The 14,962-nt window shown below is 44.6% G+C and overlaps 1 long non-coding RNA gene across 1 annotated transcript; it reads right to left on the bottom strand.

The window, feature by feature from the left end:
* Positions 1-768: 768 nt before the first annotated feature.
* On the bottom strand, positions 769-12,802 carry LOC128839640 (uncharacterized). Its single transcript, XR_008445491.1, has 3 exons — positions 12,526-12,802; positions 3,565-3,631; positions 769-1,353 (listed from the first exon to the last, which is right to left on the bottom strand). It is a non-coding gene; the product is annotated as an uncharacterized LOC128839640 (long non-coding RNA).
* Between the last annotated feature and the right edge of the window lie 2,160 nt (positions 12,803-14,962).

A 14,962-nucleotide genomic window follows, 5' to 3' on the forward strand; every position in this document is an offset into this window, starting at 1 on the left:
TGGGGATGTTGAAATGCCTATAGTTATCCTTGGGGACCCAGCCTATCCCTTAATGCCATGGCTCATGAAGGCATACACAGGCACCCAGGACAGTAGTAAGGAGCTATTCAACTATAGGCTGAGCAAGTGCAGAATGGTGGTAGAATGTGTATTTGGATGTTTAAAAGCTCGCTGGCGCAGTTTACTGACTAGGTTAGACCTCAGCGACACCAATATTCCCATTGTTATTGCTGCTTGCTGTGTACTCCACAATCTCTGTGAGAGTAAGGGGGAGACGTTTATGGTGGGGTGGGAGGTTGAAGCAAGTCTCCTGGTGGCCGATTACGCGCAGCCAGACACCAAGGCAATTAGAAGAGCACAGCTGGGTGCCCTGCACATCAGAGAAGCTTTGAAAACCAGTTTCATGACAGGCCAGGCTACCGTGTGACAGTTCTCTTTGTTTTCCTTGATGAATACCCGCCTCCTTGGTTGACTCTACTTCCCTGTAAGCAGGGCCAGCTCCAGCATTTTTGCCACCCCAAGCAGTGGGGAAAAAAAGAAAAACCCGATTGAGCTGCTGCCAAAGTGCTGCCGACAATGACCCGGATGTGCTGCCCCAACAACAGATGGACTGCCACCCCTTTCTATTGGCCGCCCCAGGCACCTGCTTCCTTCGCTGGCCCTGCCTGTAAGCCAACTGACCTCCCCTCTTTGATCATCAGTTTCAGAGGCAATAAAGTCATTATTGTTTCAAAATCATGCATTCTTTATTAATTCATCACACAAAAAGGGGGAAAACTCGCAAGGTAGCCTGGGAGGGGTGGATGAGGAGGGAAGCACTGATACTAGACACGTGGTTGGGGAGCAGGGGAGGAGGGAAGGACAAGGCCACACTACAGTTCAAAACTTATTGAATACCAGCCTTCTGTTGCTTGGGTAATCCTCTGGGGTGGAGTGGCTGGGTGCCCATAGCCTCCCTCTCCCCCTCCCCCGCGTTCTTGAGCATCTGGGTGAGGAGGCTATGGAACTTGGGGAGGAGGGCAGGCAGTTACAGGGGCTGCAGTAGTGGTCTGTGCTCCTTCTGCCTTTCCTGCAGCTCCACAAGACACCTGAGCAAGTCAGTTTGCTCCCCCATTAACCACAGCATTGCATCCAGCCTCCTCTCAGCATGCTCCTCTCTTCTCTCATCGTGTTCATTTAACGCTTTCCTGGACTCTGCCATTGTTTGCCTCCACGCATTCTGCTGAACTCTTTCAGTGTGGGAGGACTGCATGAGCTCTGAGAACATCTCATCGCGAGTGTGTTTTTTTCACCTTCTAATCTGCGCTAGCCTCTAGGATGGAAATGATAGGAGGAGCATAGAAACATTTGCAGCTGCGGGAGGAAAAAAAAGGGAGAGTAGTATTTAAAAAAAGATAAGTTTTAGAGAACAAAAGGAAGACTATTTCACACTGAATCAAGCGATTCACATTACATAGCACATGTGCTTTTGCTACAAGATCGCATTTTCCCTCTTATATTGAATGCCTGCCAGTTTGGTGTGAGACATCACACGCTCGGCTGGGCAACAGAATTCGGCTTGCAGGCAGCCATGGTAAGGCAAAGGGTTTCAGCTTCTTCATAACATGTGGGAATGGTTTTAAACAGCAGCACCCTCCTTTCCCATACCAAGCAAAGCCGTTGGGTTGGCCATTTAAAAAGGAGGGGCTGCGGTTTTAGGGTGAATGTGCAGCACAATCAAACCCCACCCCCAATTCTCTGGGATGATCGCTTCACCTCCCCCCGCTCCCCAACCACGTGTCTAGTATCAGGGAAGATTCCCGTCAGCCAAACGCAAACAGTTTAGCATGAACAGGCCTCCCCCGCACTGCGTGGCTAACAGCAGGAATGATTTATTTTCAGCCAAAGGCAAACAGCCAAAGCCCGGGCCCATTCGCTGCAAGGTTTTGTTCTGCAATGATTCCAGACTACTTGCTACTGGCTTGGCATGGTAAATTAATCATTAAACATGCTTGCTTTTAAACCCTGTATTATATTTACAAAGATACACTCCCAGAGGTTCCTTCTCTGGCTTCATGGTCCGGGAGCCCACTTTGGGAAGGTTGGGAGGGTATTGGCTCCAGGGTGATGAACAGTTCCTGGCTGCTGGGGAGAAGGGATTCTCCGCTTGCCTGCTGTGCGCTATCCTCAACCTCCTTCTCCTCCTCATCTTCCAACTCCTCATCCCTGTTGCGTGAGACTCCCCCCTTGCAGGTGTCAACGGACAGTGGTGGGCTAGTGGTAGGGGCTACCACTAGAATTGCATGCAGCTCATCATAGAACTGACATGTATGGGGCTCTGACCTGGAGCTACTGTTTGCATCCTTTGTTTTTTGATAGACTTGCCTCAGCTCCTTAACTTTCACGCGGCACTGCTGTGTGTCCCTGTTGTAGCCTCTGTCCATCATGCCTTGGAGATTTTGGCAAATATATTGGCATTTCGTCTTTTGGAACAGAGTTCTGCCTGCACGGATTCTTCTCCCCATACAGCGATCAGATCCAGTACCACCCGTTTGGTCCATGCTGGAGCTCTTTTGTGATTCTGAAACTCCATTGTCGCCTGTGCTGATGAGCTCTGCATGGTCACCTGTGCTGATCAGCGCGCCACGCTGGCCAAACAGGAAATTAAAAAAGTTTCTGGGGCTTTTCCTGTCTACCTGGCCAGTGCATCTGAGTTGAGAGTGCTGTCCAGAGCAGTCACAATGGAGCACTCTGGGATAGCTCCCGGAGGCCAATACCATCTAATTGCGTCCACCCTACCTGAAATTCGACCCAGCAAGATCGATTTTAGCCCTAAATCCCTTGCCGGGGAGGAGTACAGAAATAGATTTTAAGAGCCTTTTAAGTTAACAAAAAAGGCTTGGTCATGTGGACAGGTGTAGAGTTAAATCGACCTAATGCTGCTAAATTCGACCTAAACTCATAGTGTAGACCTGGTCTAAGGATTAACACAGGTGATCAGCCTTTACACTATTTTAATAGGTCGACCATGGCTCTACGCCATTTGGGGAGGAGATTTTATTGTGTCACTAGTGCTTATGTCATCCGGAGACAAATTTGAGTGTAGACACTTGCACACATAGGTCAATGCAAGGCGACTAACACCAACCTAACTTTGTAGAGTAGACCAGGCCTTAGTTACTTTTCCAAATTAAGCATGTATGTACTTTTCCTTCAGTGTAAACTCAAAATGGATTGATGCTTTGATTATTTTCTTTGTATATAGCCTAGACATAAATTTTAAAAAATGGGCCTTAACCAGAAGTGATGATATCTTAATTATAATAGTATGACAGAGCTGCACAAACTTAATAATGTGGAAAGAAGATCCTATAACAGGAACAGTGAATAAGCAGTAAATGAGAGCAAATTGTTCAACACACACACACAAGATTAAAGCAAAATTTAATGAGGTATGATACGTTTTATTATAATTTTAAAGTGCTCTGAAATAGTTACAAACTAAAAGTCACAGAAGGCAAAAACACAAGCTTTATCTATAAAGATGTTTTTCTCATGTCTATATAGAAGGAAAAATCCCCTTACAATTTTTGTTAAGAATCTTCAATCAGTATTTCAGACTCTCATCTTCTCCATCATCAGTACTGTGTCTCTGAAAGAAAAGAATTTTCATATTTTCTTTTGGAACTATTAGGATGTGAAATAGGGAGGTCATCTCTGTCTCTCTCAGATTTCTTTACCAGTGTTTTCTTTTCTGCTATGTTTCTTTTTATATGATCACTGTTAGACTCCCCAGGGGAGCTATAAAACACAAAGCACAGAAGGTACATGTCTCTCAAATGTTTCCTAGCCTGGTGTTCAACAAAAATTCTCAAGGTGGAAATAAATGTTATCTGTGTGAAAATTAAGTTGCTAAGATTACAAGGTCATTGTAAAGGAAATAAGGAAGAGGATACATATACCTGAAATATACTCCTACTTTGATCTTTACAGAATTTGTCCCTATTTGCATGGAAGCCACCAAAACAAAAGCCATAATTTGTCTGCCAGCAAGCAAATAATGTATAGTATACCTGCATTACAAGGATCACTCATTCAGGACTATCTCTTGCTATGAGTGGAAAAAGTCTATTGAAAGATGAGACCTCTCTGCATGATGAATAGTCACTTATGTTTCAAAGGGGTGTCTGGCTAATATCAGTGACTTTCTCTCCTGACACTTTTATTAGATTATTTCTTCACTAGCTTGTCATTAGCTGGTATCTGTTAAGAGCATGAGAAGACCATTTATTTACAAAAGGGAATAATGGAATAACTATGCCGTAAAAAGTTAGTAGGAGACAAAATAAACCGTAGCAAAATGGCAAGTTTTGCCAGTATCACTTTCTAGTGTAGACCAGGCCTTGATGTGACTGAACATCTGGCCCTATACAACGTATATTTTCTGCTATAAACCCACCACTTCTCTGGCATTTGGTCACTTTTGGAACTCACTCCAGTCTTTTGAACTCACTGATGGATGAATTAGGCCAACGCAGAATGAATGTGAATGCTTAGGTTCTAAATGTGAGTCATCTTTAGTTGATTTTTTCCCTGTCAGGTTCAGGGATTCTCTGTTTTTCATTCCAGATAAGGCAGTGAGTTTTTGCAAGCTTATTTCTCTGGGGGTGAGGCTGTTGATCTAAAGTCATTTGGTGTGCTGGCAGAGAACAGAGATTTTGGAATAGGCAGAGCCTTACAAACACACTTGCTCATCCACAACAAATAGGGTTGCCAACTGTCTAATCACACAAACCCAAACACCTATGCCCCGCCCTTCCCAGAGGCCAGGCCCCTGCTCACTCCAGCTCCCCTCCCTCAGTCAGTCACTCCCCCACCCTCACTCACTTTCACTGGGCTGGGGCAGGGTGTTGGGGGGTGGGAGCATGGGCAGCAGGTAGGGGAGGCTGTGCCTCCCCAAACAGCCAGGTGTAGACCGGCCCACTCTCCGCCCTTAGGGCCCCATTTTGGCAGTGCCGCTCGGCTCCAGGGGCTGGAGCCATGCCGCCCACTTTCCGGGACTGGGGGGCTGCAATGAGACTGTGCGATCTCCCTCCTGGCGCTCCAGGGCTGGGGGGCTGCGGGCACTAGCCAGCCTGGGGCGGGGGCAGGAGCGCCGCCAGCTTTTCTGCCACCCTAGGCAGCAGAAGGTCCTGCCGCCGAAATACCACCGCGGTCGCCGCCCCCCAAATTGTAGTGCCCTAGGCAACCGCCTAGGTCACCTAATGGGTTGCACTGGCCCCGGGTGGGGGCCGGCAGCTACAGCAGGGGAACTCTGGGTTCTGGGGTGCGCAGAAGGGGCAGGGTCTTGGGTGGAAGGGGCAGGGCTGGGGGCTAGCCTCCCCCAGCCAGTGGTTTATCTGATGCCCAGGTGCGAGAGTGGGTGTGGGGTGCAGGCTCTGGGAGGATTTTGGGTGTGGGAGGGGGCTGGGATGGGGTTTGGGGTATGGGAGGGGATGTGGGGTGCAGGCTCCAACCAGGCGGTGCTTACCTCGGGTGGCTCCCGGCATAGACTCCGACTTCTAATGGCGTTGGTGGGTGCTCGACCCCTTCTGCCCCCTCCCCGCCCTGACTCCACCCCTGCCCTGCCCCCTCCCCTGAGCGCGCCGCGTTCCCACTCCTCCTTCCCAGAGCTTGCTATAGCTGTTTGGCGGTAGCAAGTGCTGGGAGGAGCAGGGACGTGGCGCGCTCAGGGGAGGAGGAGGAAGCAGAGGAGGAGGTGAGGTGCGGGGGTGGGGTGGGGAACTTGGCTGCCGGTGGGTGCAGAGCATCCACTAATTTTTCCCCATGGGTGTGCCAGCCCCGGAGCACCCACAAAATTGGCGCCTATGGCTCCCGGAAGCGGCGGCATGTCCGGCAGCGGCTCCTAGGCTCAGGCGTGGCCAGGCGGCTCTGCGAGCTGCTCCCGCTTGCAGGCATCGCCCCCACAGCTCCCATTGGCCGAGGTTCCCTGTTCCTGGCCAATGGGAGCTGCAGAGTCAGTGCTCGGGGTGGGGGCAGCATGTAGAGACCCCTTGGCCAACCCAAGCCTAGGAGCCGCTGTCAGACATACTGTCTGCTTCCCGGAGCAGTGTGGAGCCAGGGCAGGTAGGGAGCCTGCCTTAGCCTCACTGCGCCACCAGACTTTAAGCAGCCTAAAATCTCCCAGATTGGCTTCAGTAGCCTGCAGCAGATCAATTCCGATTCCAGGAGCTCCCAGCCAAACCAGGAGGAGTGGCAACCCTAACAGGAAATAGGGCATTTTCCTTTGAAAGTTTGGCCTTATTCACTTGCTTCTGCAGAATGTATGCTCTCATTTAAAAAATAAAGCCCCAGATCTGCAAAAGTATTTAGGCTCCTAACTTCTATTAATTTCAATGGAAGTTAGGAGCTTAAATACTTTTGTGGACTGGGCCAAGGCTCTTTTGGCTGTGAAAATCTTCTGAATGTGAAAGTCACTTCTGTGACTTTGCAGACTGATATCCTAAAATACTAGAGAAATATCATCTGGCTCCATTCATATCACTGAGGTATTATTTCTGAAGCCTGCCACAGTGCTACTTAATGAGTCTGTATATACCACCAAAAACAACTAAATCAGGGAACCCTGGTATAGCACAGTTAGGCTCTATCCCCATGACATATCTTAACTATGCTGTAACCAGGCCATGAAATATCCACGTTGGTAGTAGACACCTGTTTCGTAGTGCAAATGGGCACCATGTCAGACTCTGTTTTGTTATGCTTATAAGAAGCACACAGAATCTTTCTAAAAGGACAGGTTTCAGAGTAGCAGCCGTGTTAGTCTGTATCCGCAAAAAGAACAGGAGTACTTGTGGCACCTTAGAGACTAACAAATTTATTAGAGCATAAGCTTTCGTGGACTACAGCCCACTTCTTCGGATGGTTCGTGGACTACAGCCCACTTCTTCGGATACATCCGAAGAAGTGGGCTGTAGTCCACGAAAGCTTATGCTCTAATAAATTTGTTAGTCTCTAAGGTGCCACAAGTACTCCTGTTCTTTTTTCTAAAAGGAATAAGGCAATACACCGCATTTATTGAGAGTACAATTTAAGCATTAAAATCAGCATATGCTTCCATTCTCTTTCTCTCTCTCTCACACACCCACCCCAAAAGGTTCTGCAGCTGGATTTTATAATTACACACACACACACACCCAAAGGTTCTGCAAATGGATTTTATAGTTACCACTCCTTACTGTTGTTCGGTCAGTTCCAGTGGCCAGCTGAAACTGCACATGAGGGAGGGGAGCTGTTCAAAGCTCCGATGCAGAACGAATCCAAAGTCCCATGGCAATACACCCTTCTTTATAGTGATAAGTTCCCATATAAGTCTATGGACCTTGCTGTGTCACACCAGAGCTGTCAATCATGAGGTATTCAAGGTTGCTCTTAATTAGCATTATTTTGAGTTGTTACTGGGAGGATCCGCAGCTGTTTCTTATCTCATCCTTTTGGCTCAACTCCTTATCTCGTCCTTGGGGTGTATGCCTTTGCTTTAGTGTTGTCAATCTGCCATCAGGGTGATTGATAATAAAATTGGTGCCTCTTGGCTCCTCCACTGTCTTCCTGACCATCCAGCCCAGTTGTCCTTTCTCAGTTAATTACCATACATTCTTCACTCACACCAAACAGTAAATAAAGCAATTGCAGAGATAAAACTTCTATCCTTCTAAGAACAAATGTTAACACAATCAGCAAAAAATAAACTCAGTAAGAAAAATAAACAAAAAGCTAGCAAAATGGAGTAAAATAAACAAAATGGAGTACAATTTTACTTGAAACAATTTCTTCCCATTAGGCTTTTGGCCTACGTTGTCCCCACTTTGACCCTTTAATATCAATATATTAAATGGGTCACATCTTGTGTAATTGCTTTAAGGCAACATATTACGAAGCAATTTGGGCTTGTGCTTTTAATTTGAGGTACATTCTCTTAATCCAACAGCACCTAAAACACATTATGACAAACATTATTCCAATTAGTACAAAGAAAACAATTATGGGATGAATCATAATATTTAAAACTGATGTCCATGAGGGGGACCAGCCTCTAAAAATGTCATACCAATGGTGCACCATCATTTGTTGAGCTACTTGTTGGATACTTTTAGAATTTCAGTTCCTTTGTGCAAAATAGCTAGACTTCATGTTAGTACTTTTGTCTGGGTTGCTGCAATTAATTGACTCATTTGCTTATTCCCTGCTAGCCATTGGTATGAGTTGGTCCAATTAACTCCCAAAGAAAAATTAAAACTCAGGGCATTATTGGCATCTACTAGTTAACATCCCTATCTTCATGAACCAGAAAATAGTAAGTCATGGTGGGGGTTTGAAATATTGCATTGCACATAATTGTTGTAAAGGTGGCCTTTGAGTATACTTTTCCTACCACTCAATTTTTTCCAACCCAATAATACAAACACAATTCTTTCCATTATAGTATACTTTGGTGGTGCTATTATCCAATTCATCCCAAGAGGATGTGCTAAATTTTTGTTTTGCATGGAGTAAGGTTCCTCTAAAATCAGCAAGGTGGGGCATTCCCACTGTCAGGTAGTCCATTTTTCACATGATTTACCCTTAGTTTTATCCTTCAAGACTTATATGTGGAGCTTCTGGAAGACTTCAACCATTCCTCTCCTATCCAAACCCTGTATGTACCTCAAACACTAAAAGGGACTTGGATATATATTTGTCTGGCTAATGATTCATAGATTCTAGGACTGGAAGGGACCTCGAGAGGTCATCGAGTCCAGTCCCCTGCCCACATGGCAGGACCAAATACTGTCTAGACCATCCCTGATAGACATTTATCTAACCTACTCTTAAATATCTCCAGAGATGGAGATTCCACAACCTCCCTAGGCAATTTATTACAGTGTTTAACCACCCTGACAGTTAGGAACTTTTTCCTAATGTCCAACCTAGACCTCCCTTGCTGCAGTTTAAACCCATTGCTTCTTGTTCTATCCTTAGAGGCTAAGGTGAACAAGTTTTCTCCCTCCTCCTTATGACACCCTTTTAAATACCTGAAAACTGCTATCATGTCCCCTCTCAGTCTTCTCTTTTCCAAACTAAAAAAACCCAATTCTTTCAGCCTTCCTTCATAGGTCATGTTCTCAAGACCGTTAATCATTCTTGTTGCTCTTCTCTGGACCCTTTCCAATTTCTCCACATCTTTTTAAAAATGCGGTGCCCAGATTACTCCACACAATACTCCAGCTGAGGCCTAACCAGAGCAGAGTAGAGTGGAAGAATGACTTCTCGTGTCTTGCTCACAACACACCTGTTAATACATCCCAGAATCATGTTTGCTTTTTTTGCAACAGCATCACACTGTTGACTCATATTTAGCTTGTGGTCCACTATAACCCCTAGATCCCTTTCTGCCATACTCCTTCCTAGACAGTCTCTTCCCATTCTGTATGTGTGAAACTGATTTTTTCTTCCTAAGTGGAGCACTTTGCATTTGTCTTTGTTAAACTTCATCCTGTTTAACTCAGACCATTTCTCCAATTTGTCCAGATCATTTTGAATTATGACCCTGTCCTCCAAAGCAGTTGCAATCCCTCCCAGTTTGGTATCATCCGCAAACTTAATAAGCGTACTTTCTATGCCAATATCTAAGTCGTTGATGAAGATATTGAACAGAGCCGGTCCCAAAACAGACCCCTACGGTACCCCACTCGTTATGCCTTTCCAGCAGGACTGGGAACCATTAATAACAACTCTCTGAGTACGGTTATCCAGCCAGTTATGCACCCACCTTATAGTAGCCCCATCTAAATTGTATTTGCCTAGTTTATCAATAAGAATATCATGCGAGACCATATCAAATACCTTACTAAAGTCTAGGTATACCACATCCACAGCTTCACCCTTATCCACAAGGCTCGTTATCCTATCAAAGAAAGCTATCAGATTGGTTTGACATGATTTGTTCTTCACAAATCCATGCTGGCTGTTCCCTATCACCTTACCACCTTCCAAGTGTTTGCAGATGATTTCCTTAATTACTTGCTCCATTATCTTCCCTGGCACAGAAGTTAAACTAACTGGTCTGAAGTTTCCTGTGTTGTTTTTATTTCCCTTTTTAGGGATACAGCTCCTTGAGTATTCTAGGATGCATTTCATCAGGCCCTGGTGACTTGCAGGCATCTAACTTTTCTAAGTGATTTTTAACTTGTTCTTTTTTAATTTTTCTGCTAAACCTACCCACTTCCCATTAGCATTCACTATGTTAGGCATTCCTTCAGACTTCTCAGTGAAGACCGAAACAAAGAAGTCATTAAGCATCTCTGCCATTTCCAAGTTTCCTGATACTGTTTCTCCCTCTTCACTAAGCAGTGGGCCTACCCTGTCTTTGGTCTTCCTCTTGCTTCTAATGTATTGATAAAAAGTCTTCTTGTTTCCCTTTATTCCCGTAGCTAGTTTGAGCTCATTTTGTGCCTTTGCCTTTCTAATCTTGCCCCTGCATTCCTGTGTTGTTTGCCTATATTCATCCTTTGTAATCTGTCCTAGTTTCCATTTTTTATATGACTCCTTTTTATTTTTTAGATCATGCAAGATCTCGTGGTTAAGCCAAGGTGGTCTTTTGCCACATTTTCTATCTTTCCTAACCAGCGGAATAGCTTGCTTTTGGGCCCTTAATAGTGTCCCTTTGAAAAACTGCCAACTCTCCTCAGTTGTTTTTCCCCTCAGTCTTGATTCCCATGGGACCTTACCTATCAGCTCTCTGAGCTTACCAAAATCTGCCTTCCTGAAATCCATTGTCTCTATTTTGCTGTTCTCCCTTCTACCCTTCCTTAGAATTGCAAACTCTATGATTTCATGATCACTTTCACCCAGGCTGCCTTCTACTTTCAAATTCTCAACAAGTTCCTCCCTATTTATTAAAATCAAGTCTAGAACAGCTTCCCCCTAGTAGCTTTTTCAACCTTCTGAAATAAAAAGTTGTCTGCAATGCAGTCCAAGAATTTGTTGGATAGTCTGTGCCCCGCTGTGTTATTTTCCCAACATATATCCGGATAGTTGAAGTCCCCCATCACCACCAAATCTTGGGCTTTGGATGATTTTGTTAGTTGCTTAAAAAAAGCCTCATCCACCTCTTCCACCTGGTTAGGTGGCCTGTAGTAGACTCCTAGCATGACATCTCCCTTGTTTTTTACCCCTTTTAGCCTAACCCAGAGACTCTCAACACTTCCGTCTCCTATGTCCATCTCTACCTCAGTCCAAGTGTGTACATTTTTAATATATAAGGCAACACCTCCTCCCTTTTTCCCCTGTCTATCCTTCCTGAGCAAGCTGTACCTATCCACACCAACATTCCAATCATGTGTATTATCCCACCAAGTTTCAGTGATGCCAACAATGTCATAGTTGTATTTATTTATTAGCACTTCCAGTTCTTCCTGCTTATTACCCATACTTCTCGCATTTGTACATAGGCATCAAAGATACTGGTTTGATCTTTCCTCCCAGTTTTGTCCTGACCCTCCTTTCTCTCTGCCTATAGCCCACACTCCCTCTCGTTTCCGACCCTCTCCCAGGTCTCCATGTTCCCCACTTACCTGTGGGCTTTGCTCACCTGTCCCCGTCGAACCTAGTTTAGAAGATGACTTGTTAAAGGTTATTAGTTAGATTAAGTTTGGGTTCTAACCTCAAACTTCAGTAAATTTGACCCCTAGTCCATGCTCTCCTTCACTCCCCTGAGATGTGACAGAGCTTCTTTTGTGCCTTGATACTTGTGTTACTGTGTCAACACCAACTAAATCATTTTGCCATACTATCTCTGTCAAACACAAGCTTGCAAAAGTTCAGATAAGGCAAAATGAGGCTGTGACACCCTATACCTCAAAGTAATGTCTGTTAGTCTATAAGGTGCCACAGGACTCTTGCTCGCTTTTTACAGATCCAGACTAACACGGCTACCCCTTTGATTTCCTTACCTCAGAGTAGTATCCTGTAACCCCTATATTCATTGTTCAAATATGGTTGTGATATTTCATACAAAGCATGCCTTGTAATATATCATATGAAAGGTCATGATATGCTGAAACCAATTGTTCTGTCAAAATATGTATATCATTAGTGTGTATGAAGTTATCAGATGTTGTTGTGTGGTTGTTATTGAAATATGCTGTGAGTTTGGGAGTTGCCCACTGCTAGTTCTTCAGTGACAACAGAGGGAATGACCCATGTTGACAATAGGAGGTGCTACTACCCCTGAAATGGATCTTTACTGGCTCCCGGTGGAGCAGATTACTTTCATATCAGTGAAAAAAGTCCACAGTAATTATCTTCAATACACAGCAGTTTATGGAGAAGGAATTACACAAGCAGTAAAGGGTTATATTAAGCACATAACTCCTATGTTAGACATTAAGAGCTATACATTAAGAGCTATACATTCCTCTTAACAAGTCTCTCTTTCACAAACATACACAAACAGGCCCTGCTCTAGCCTCACGCAGTTCCTGCTTGACAAACAGAGAAGATGGTTACCAATTTTATATTCGGCTTCTTTTCTCCTGGTCTGTTCTTCTCAGCCCTCTGGTCTGTCTCAGATTTCCTCCAGGCAGGGCCCTCGATGCCTTGAGAGCCCTCTGTTTCACAGTCCTACTTGAGCCCACAGAGCAGAGGTTTGGCTACTCTGTCTAGCAATGTTGCTTCTTCAAGAGTTAATTAAGGAATCCCAACCACAGTAATTTACTTTGCTTGATTCTTATACTCTTTTTCCCCAAAGGAGACACGTCTTAAAAGCATGCCCAGTGGACGTATGGTTACTAATTTTTACCTGATTAGTATTTTAGAAGGGGCTGGGTGGTAGTGGTACCGAACGAAGATCACCCATGTTTACTCACTCATCAGTCATTCACTCTCTCTGTGTGACATTCCTGCTGTAAGGTCACTATAACCAGGTCGACCTGTGCTCCATGCTGGAACTTTATACACGTGATATTTATTTTCGTATGGGCCCATATTTGCTGACTAATAGGTTCAACATTGATTGTACACACAGTCTTTGCCATCCTTTATCAAATTTGCTTCTGCTTAAAAGGAACCTGCTCCCAGGATCCTCTGCAGCCATTCAGCCATGTTTAAGTCATGTCAAGTTATGCTCTCACCATTCATTCAGCCTGGCCACACCAATTTGGCACCATCCCAACAACCCACAGCCAGGCGGGCGTTAAATGACCATTAATCATCAGGGAAGTTGTAAACAAGAGATTTATAATTTTGTAGGAGAGTTGCACAAGCATCACACAATGGGGCTTGCTCAACTCTGTGACTCAGCAAGGCCAACAGAACTTGTCTGGACCAGTACTTTCCAGGACTGAGGATATTAAAAAAGGGGACAGTGGCATTATGAGATTACTTCTCCTCCCTCACCTACGCTGAAGGCAACAAGAACAGTGGGAAGACAAAGACTTGAGCTGAGGAGACTGGTCCCAGGCTGAGAAGGAAAGTCAGCCCGTGCATTAAGGACTGTAACCTGCCTGCAACATCCAGTGCAGTGAGAAAAACTGCATGATCCAAACACTGGTAAGTCTAATAAGGTTTAGGATTAAGACTGTGTACTTACTTTTTATTTTCTTTGGTTACTATCTCCGATCTTTATGCCTACCATTTATAATCATTTAACATCTACCTTTCTGTAGTTAATAAACTTATTTTAATGGTTTATCCTTACCAGTAAGTTTGTCTGAAGTACTTGGGGAATCTGATAAGGTTACAAAGGCTGGTACATATCCACTTTCCTTTGATGAAGTGGCAAACTAATTAATAAGTTTGCAGTGTTCAAGAGAAGGTCTTGAGCAGTGATAGACGGTATATTTCTCGGTGGAAGGATGGGGGCTTGGGAGACTTGCTGGTGTTTCCCTGCGTATAGTTCATGGGTGGCTTGGAGAGCATTCATGCAATGTAGCTGGGTGTGCCGCTGCATGTTGGTGGGTGAGTGATAGTGCCTGGAAGGGTTTGCTGCTTGTCACTGGCAAAGCATTGTGAGAGACAGCCCAGGCTGGAGAATTAAGGGGGCACAGTGGTCCCACAATTCCAGGTTGTACCCCTGAGATCCTGTCACAGTGCTGGTTCACAGATTACGGCCTCACCAATTCACCCAGTTTCATTATTAGAGCAATGGTTGTCTGGCAGAGAAGAGTATGTTTGATCAGCTGATGTTCTCCATGTATTGCTTGCATTTGTAAGGCTGTGAAAAGGTCCTGATGTTATATCCTTGGATGAATTAGCAAGAGAAAATTAACTATGATTAGGTGATAATGTGTTCTTATTTATATACAGTTTCATCTAAAATCTTTGTTTTCATTTCTGGCTGTATGAGGATTATGTTTTCACACTGGTTTATGCTGAGTAATTTTTCTGTCATAATATATTTTCTTGAATTTTGTCCTCTTGAAAACTTTTATCGTGCCTTTTGCTGTCTACTTTGTGCAGATCTCATAAATTAAATAGACGGGTCATACTAATGTTTGGAGTGATTTTCAGGGAACTCGGAAGTGCTGCAGGAAGTGATGCTAATGATTCAATAGGCGACACTTTTCCCTGTGAGTCTAGTGAAATGTAAAACAATGGTCCTATCCATTGGATTATATGTCACTTTCCACAAGAGGTGTTGCCTCCTGGCTGAGTCATAGGTAAAATTCAAGGCTCTCACAGGGAAGTTTCCCACTTGGAGCTGAAATTGGTGATGTGGAGTCAGAAATTTCATAGTTAATTTATTACACAATTAAAAATTTACACAAGCCCTGTTTCTTTGGACAGTAGTAGGAACAAACTGCATGTAGACAACTACCTTTTGCAGGGATTCCAGGGAAGAAACCACTTCCATGTCCCAAGAGCTTCTCTTCAGGTGCTCATGCACCAAACTCAATGTGACTGTTCAACACCCCTTCATTCAGTTCTCAACCTCTGAGTTTGAAAC

The sequence above is a fragment of the Malaclemys terrapin genome, chromosome 6 (assembly GCF_027887155.1).
Source record: "Malaclemys terrapin pileata isolate rMalTer1 chromosome 6, rMalTer1.hap1, whole genome shotgun sequence".
NCBI lineage: Eukaryota > Metazoa > Chordata > Testudines > Emydidae > Malaclemys > Malaclemys terrapin.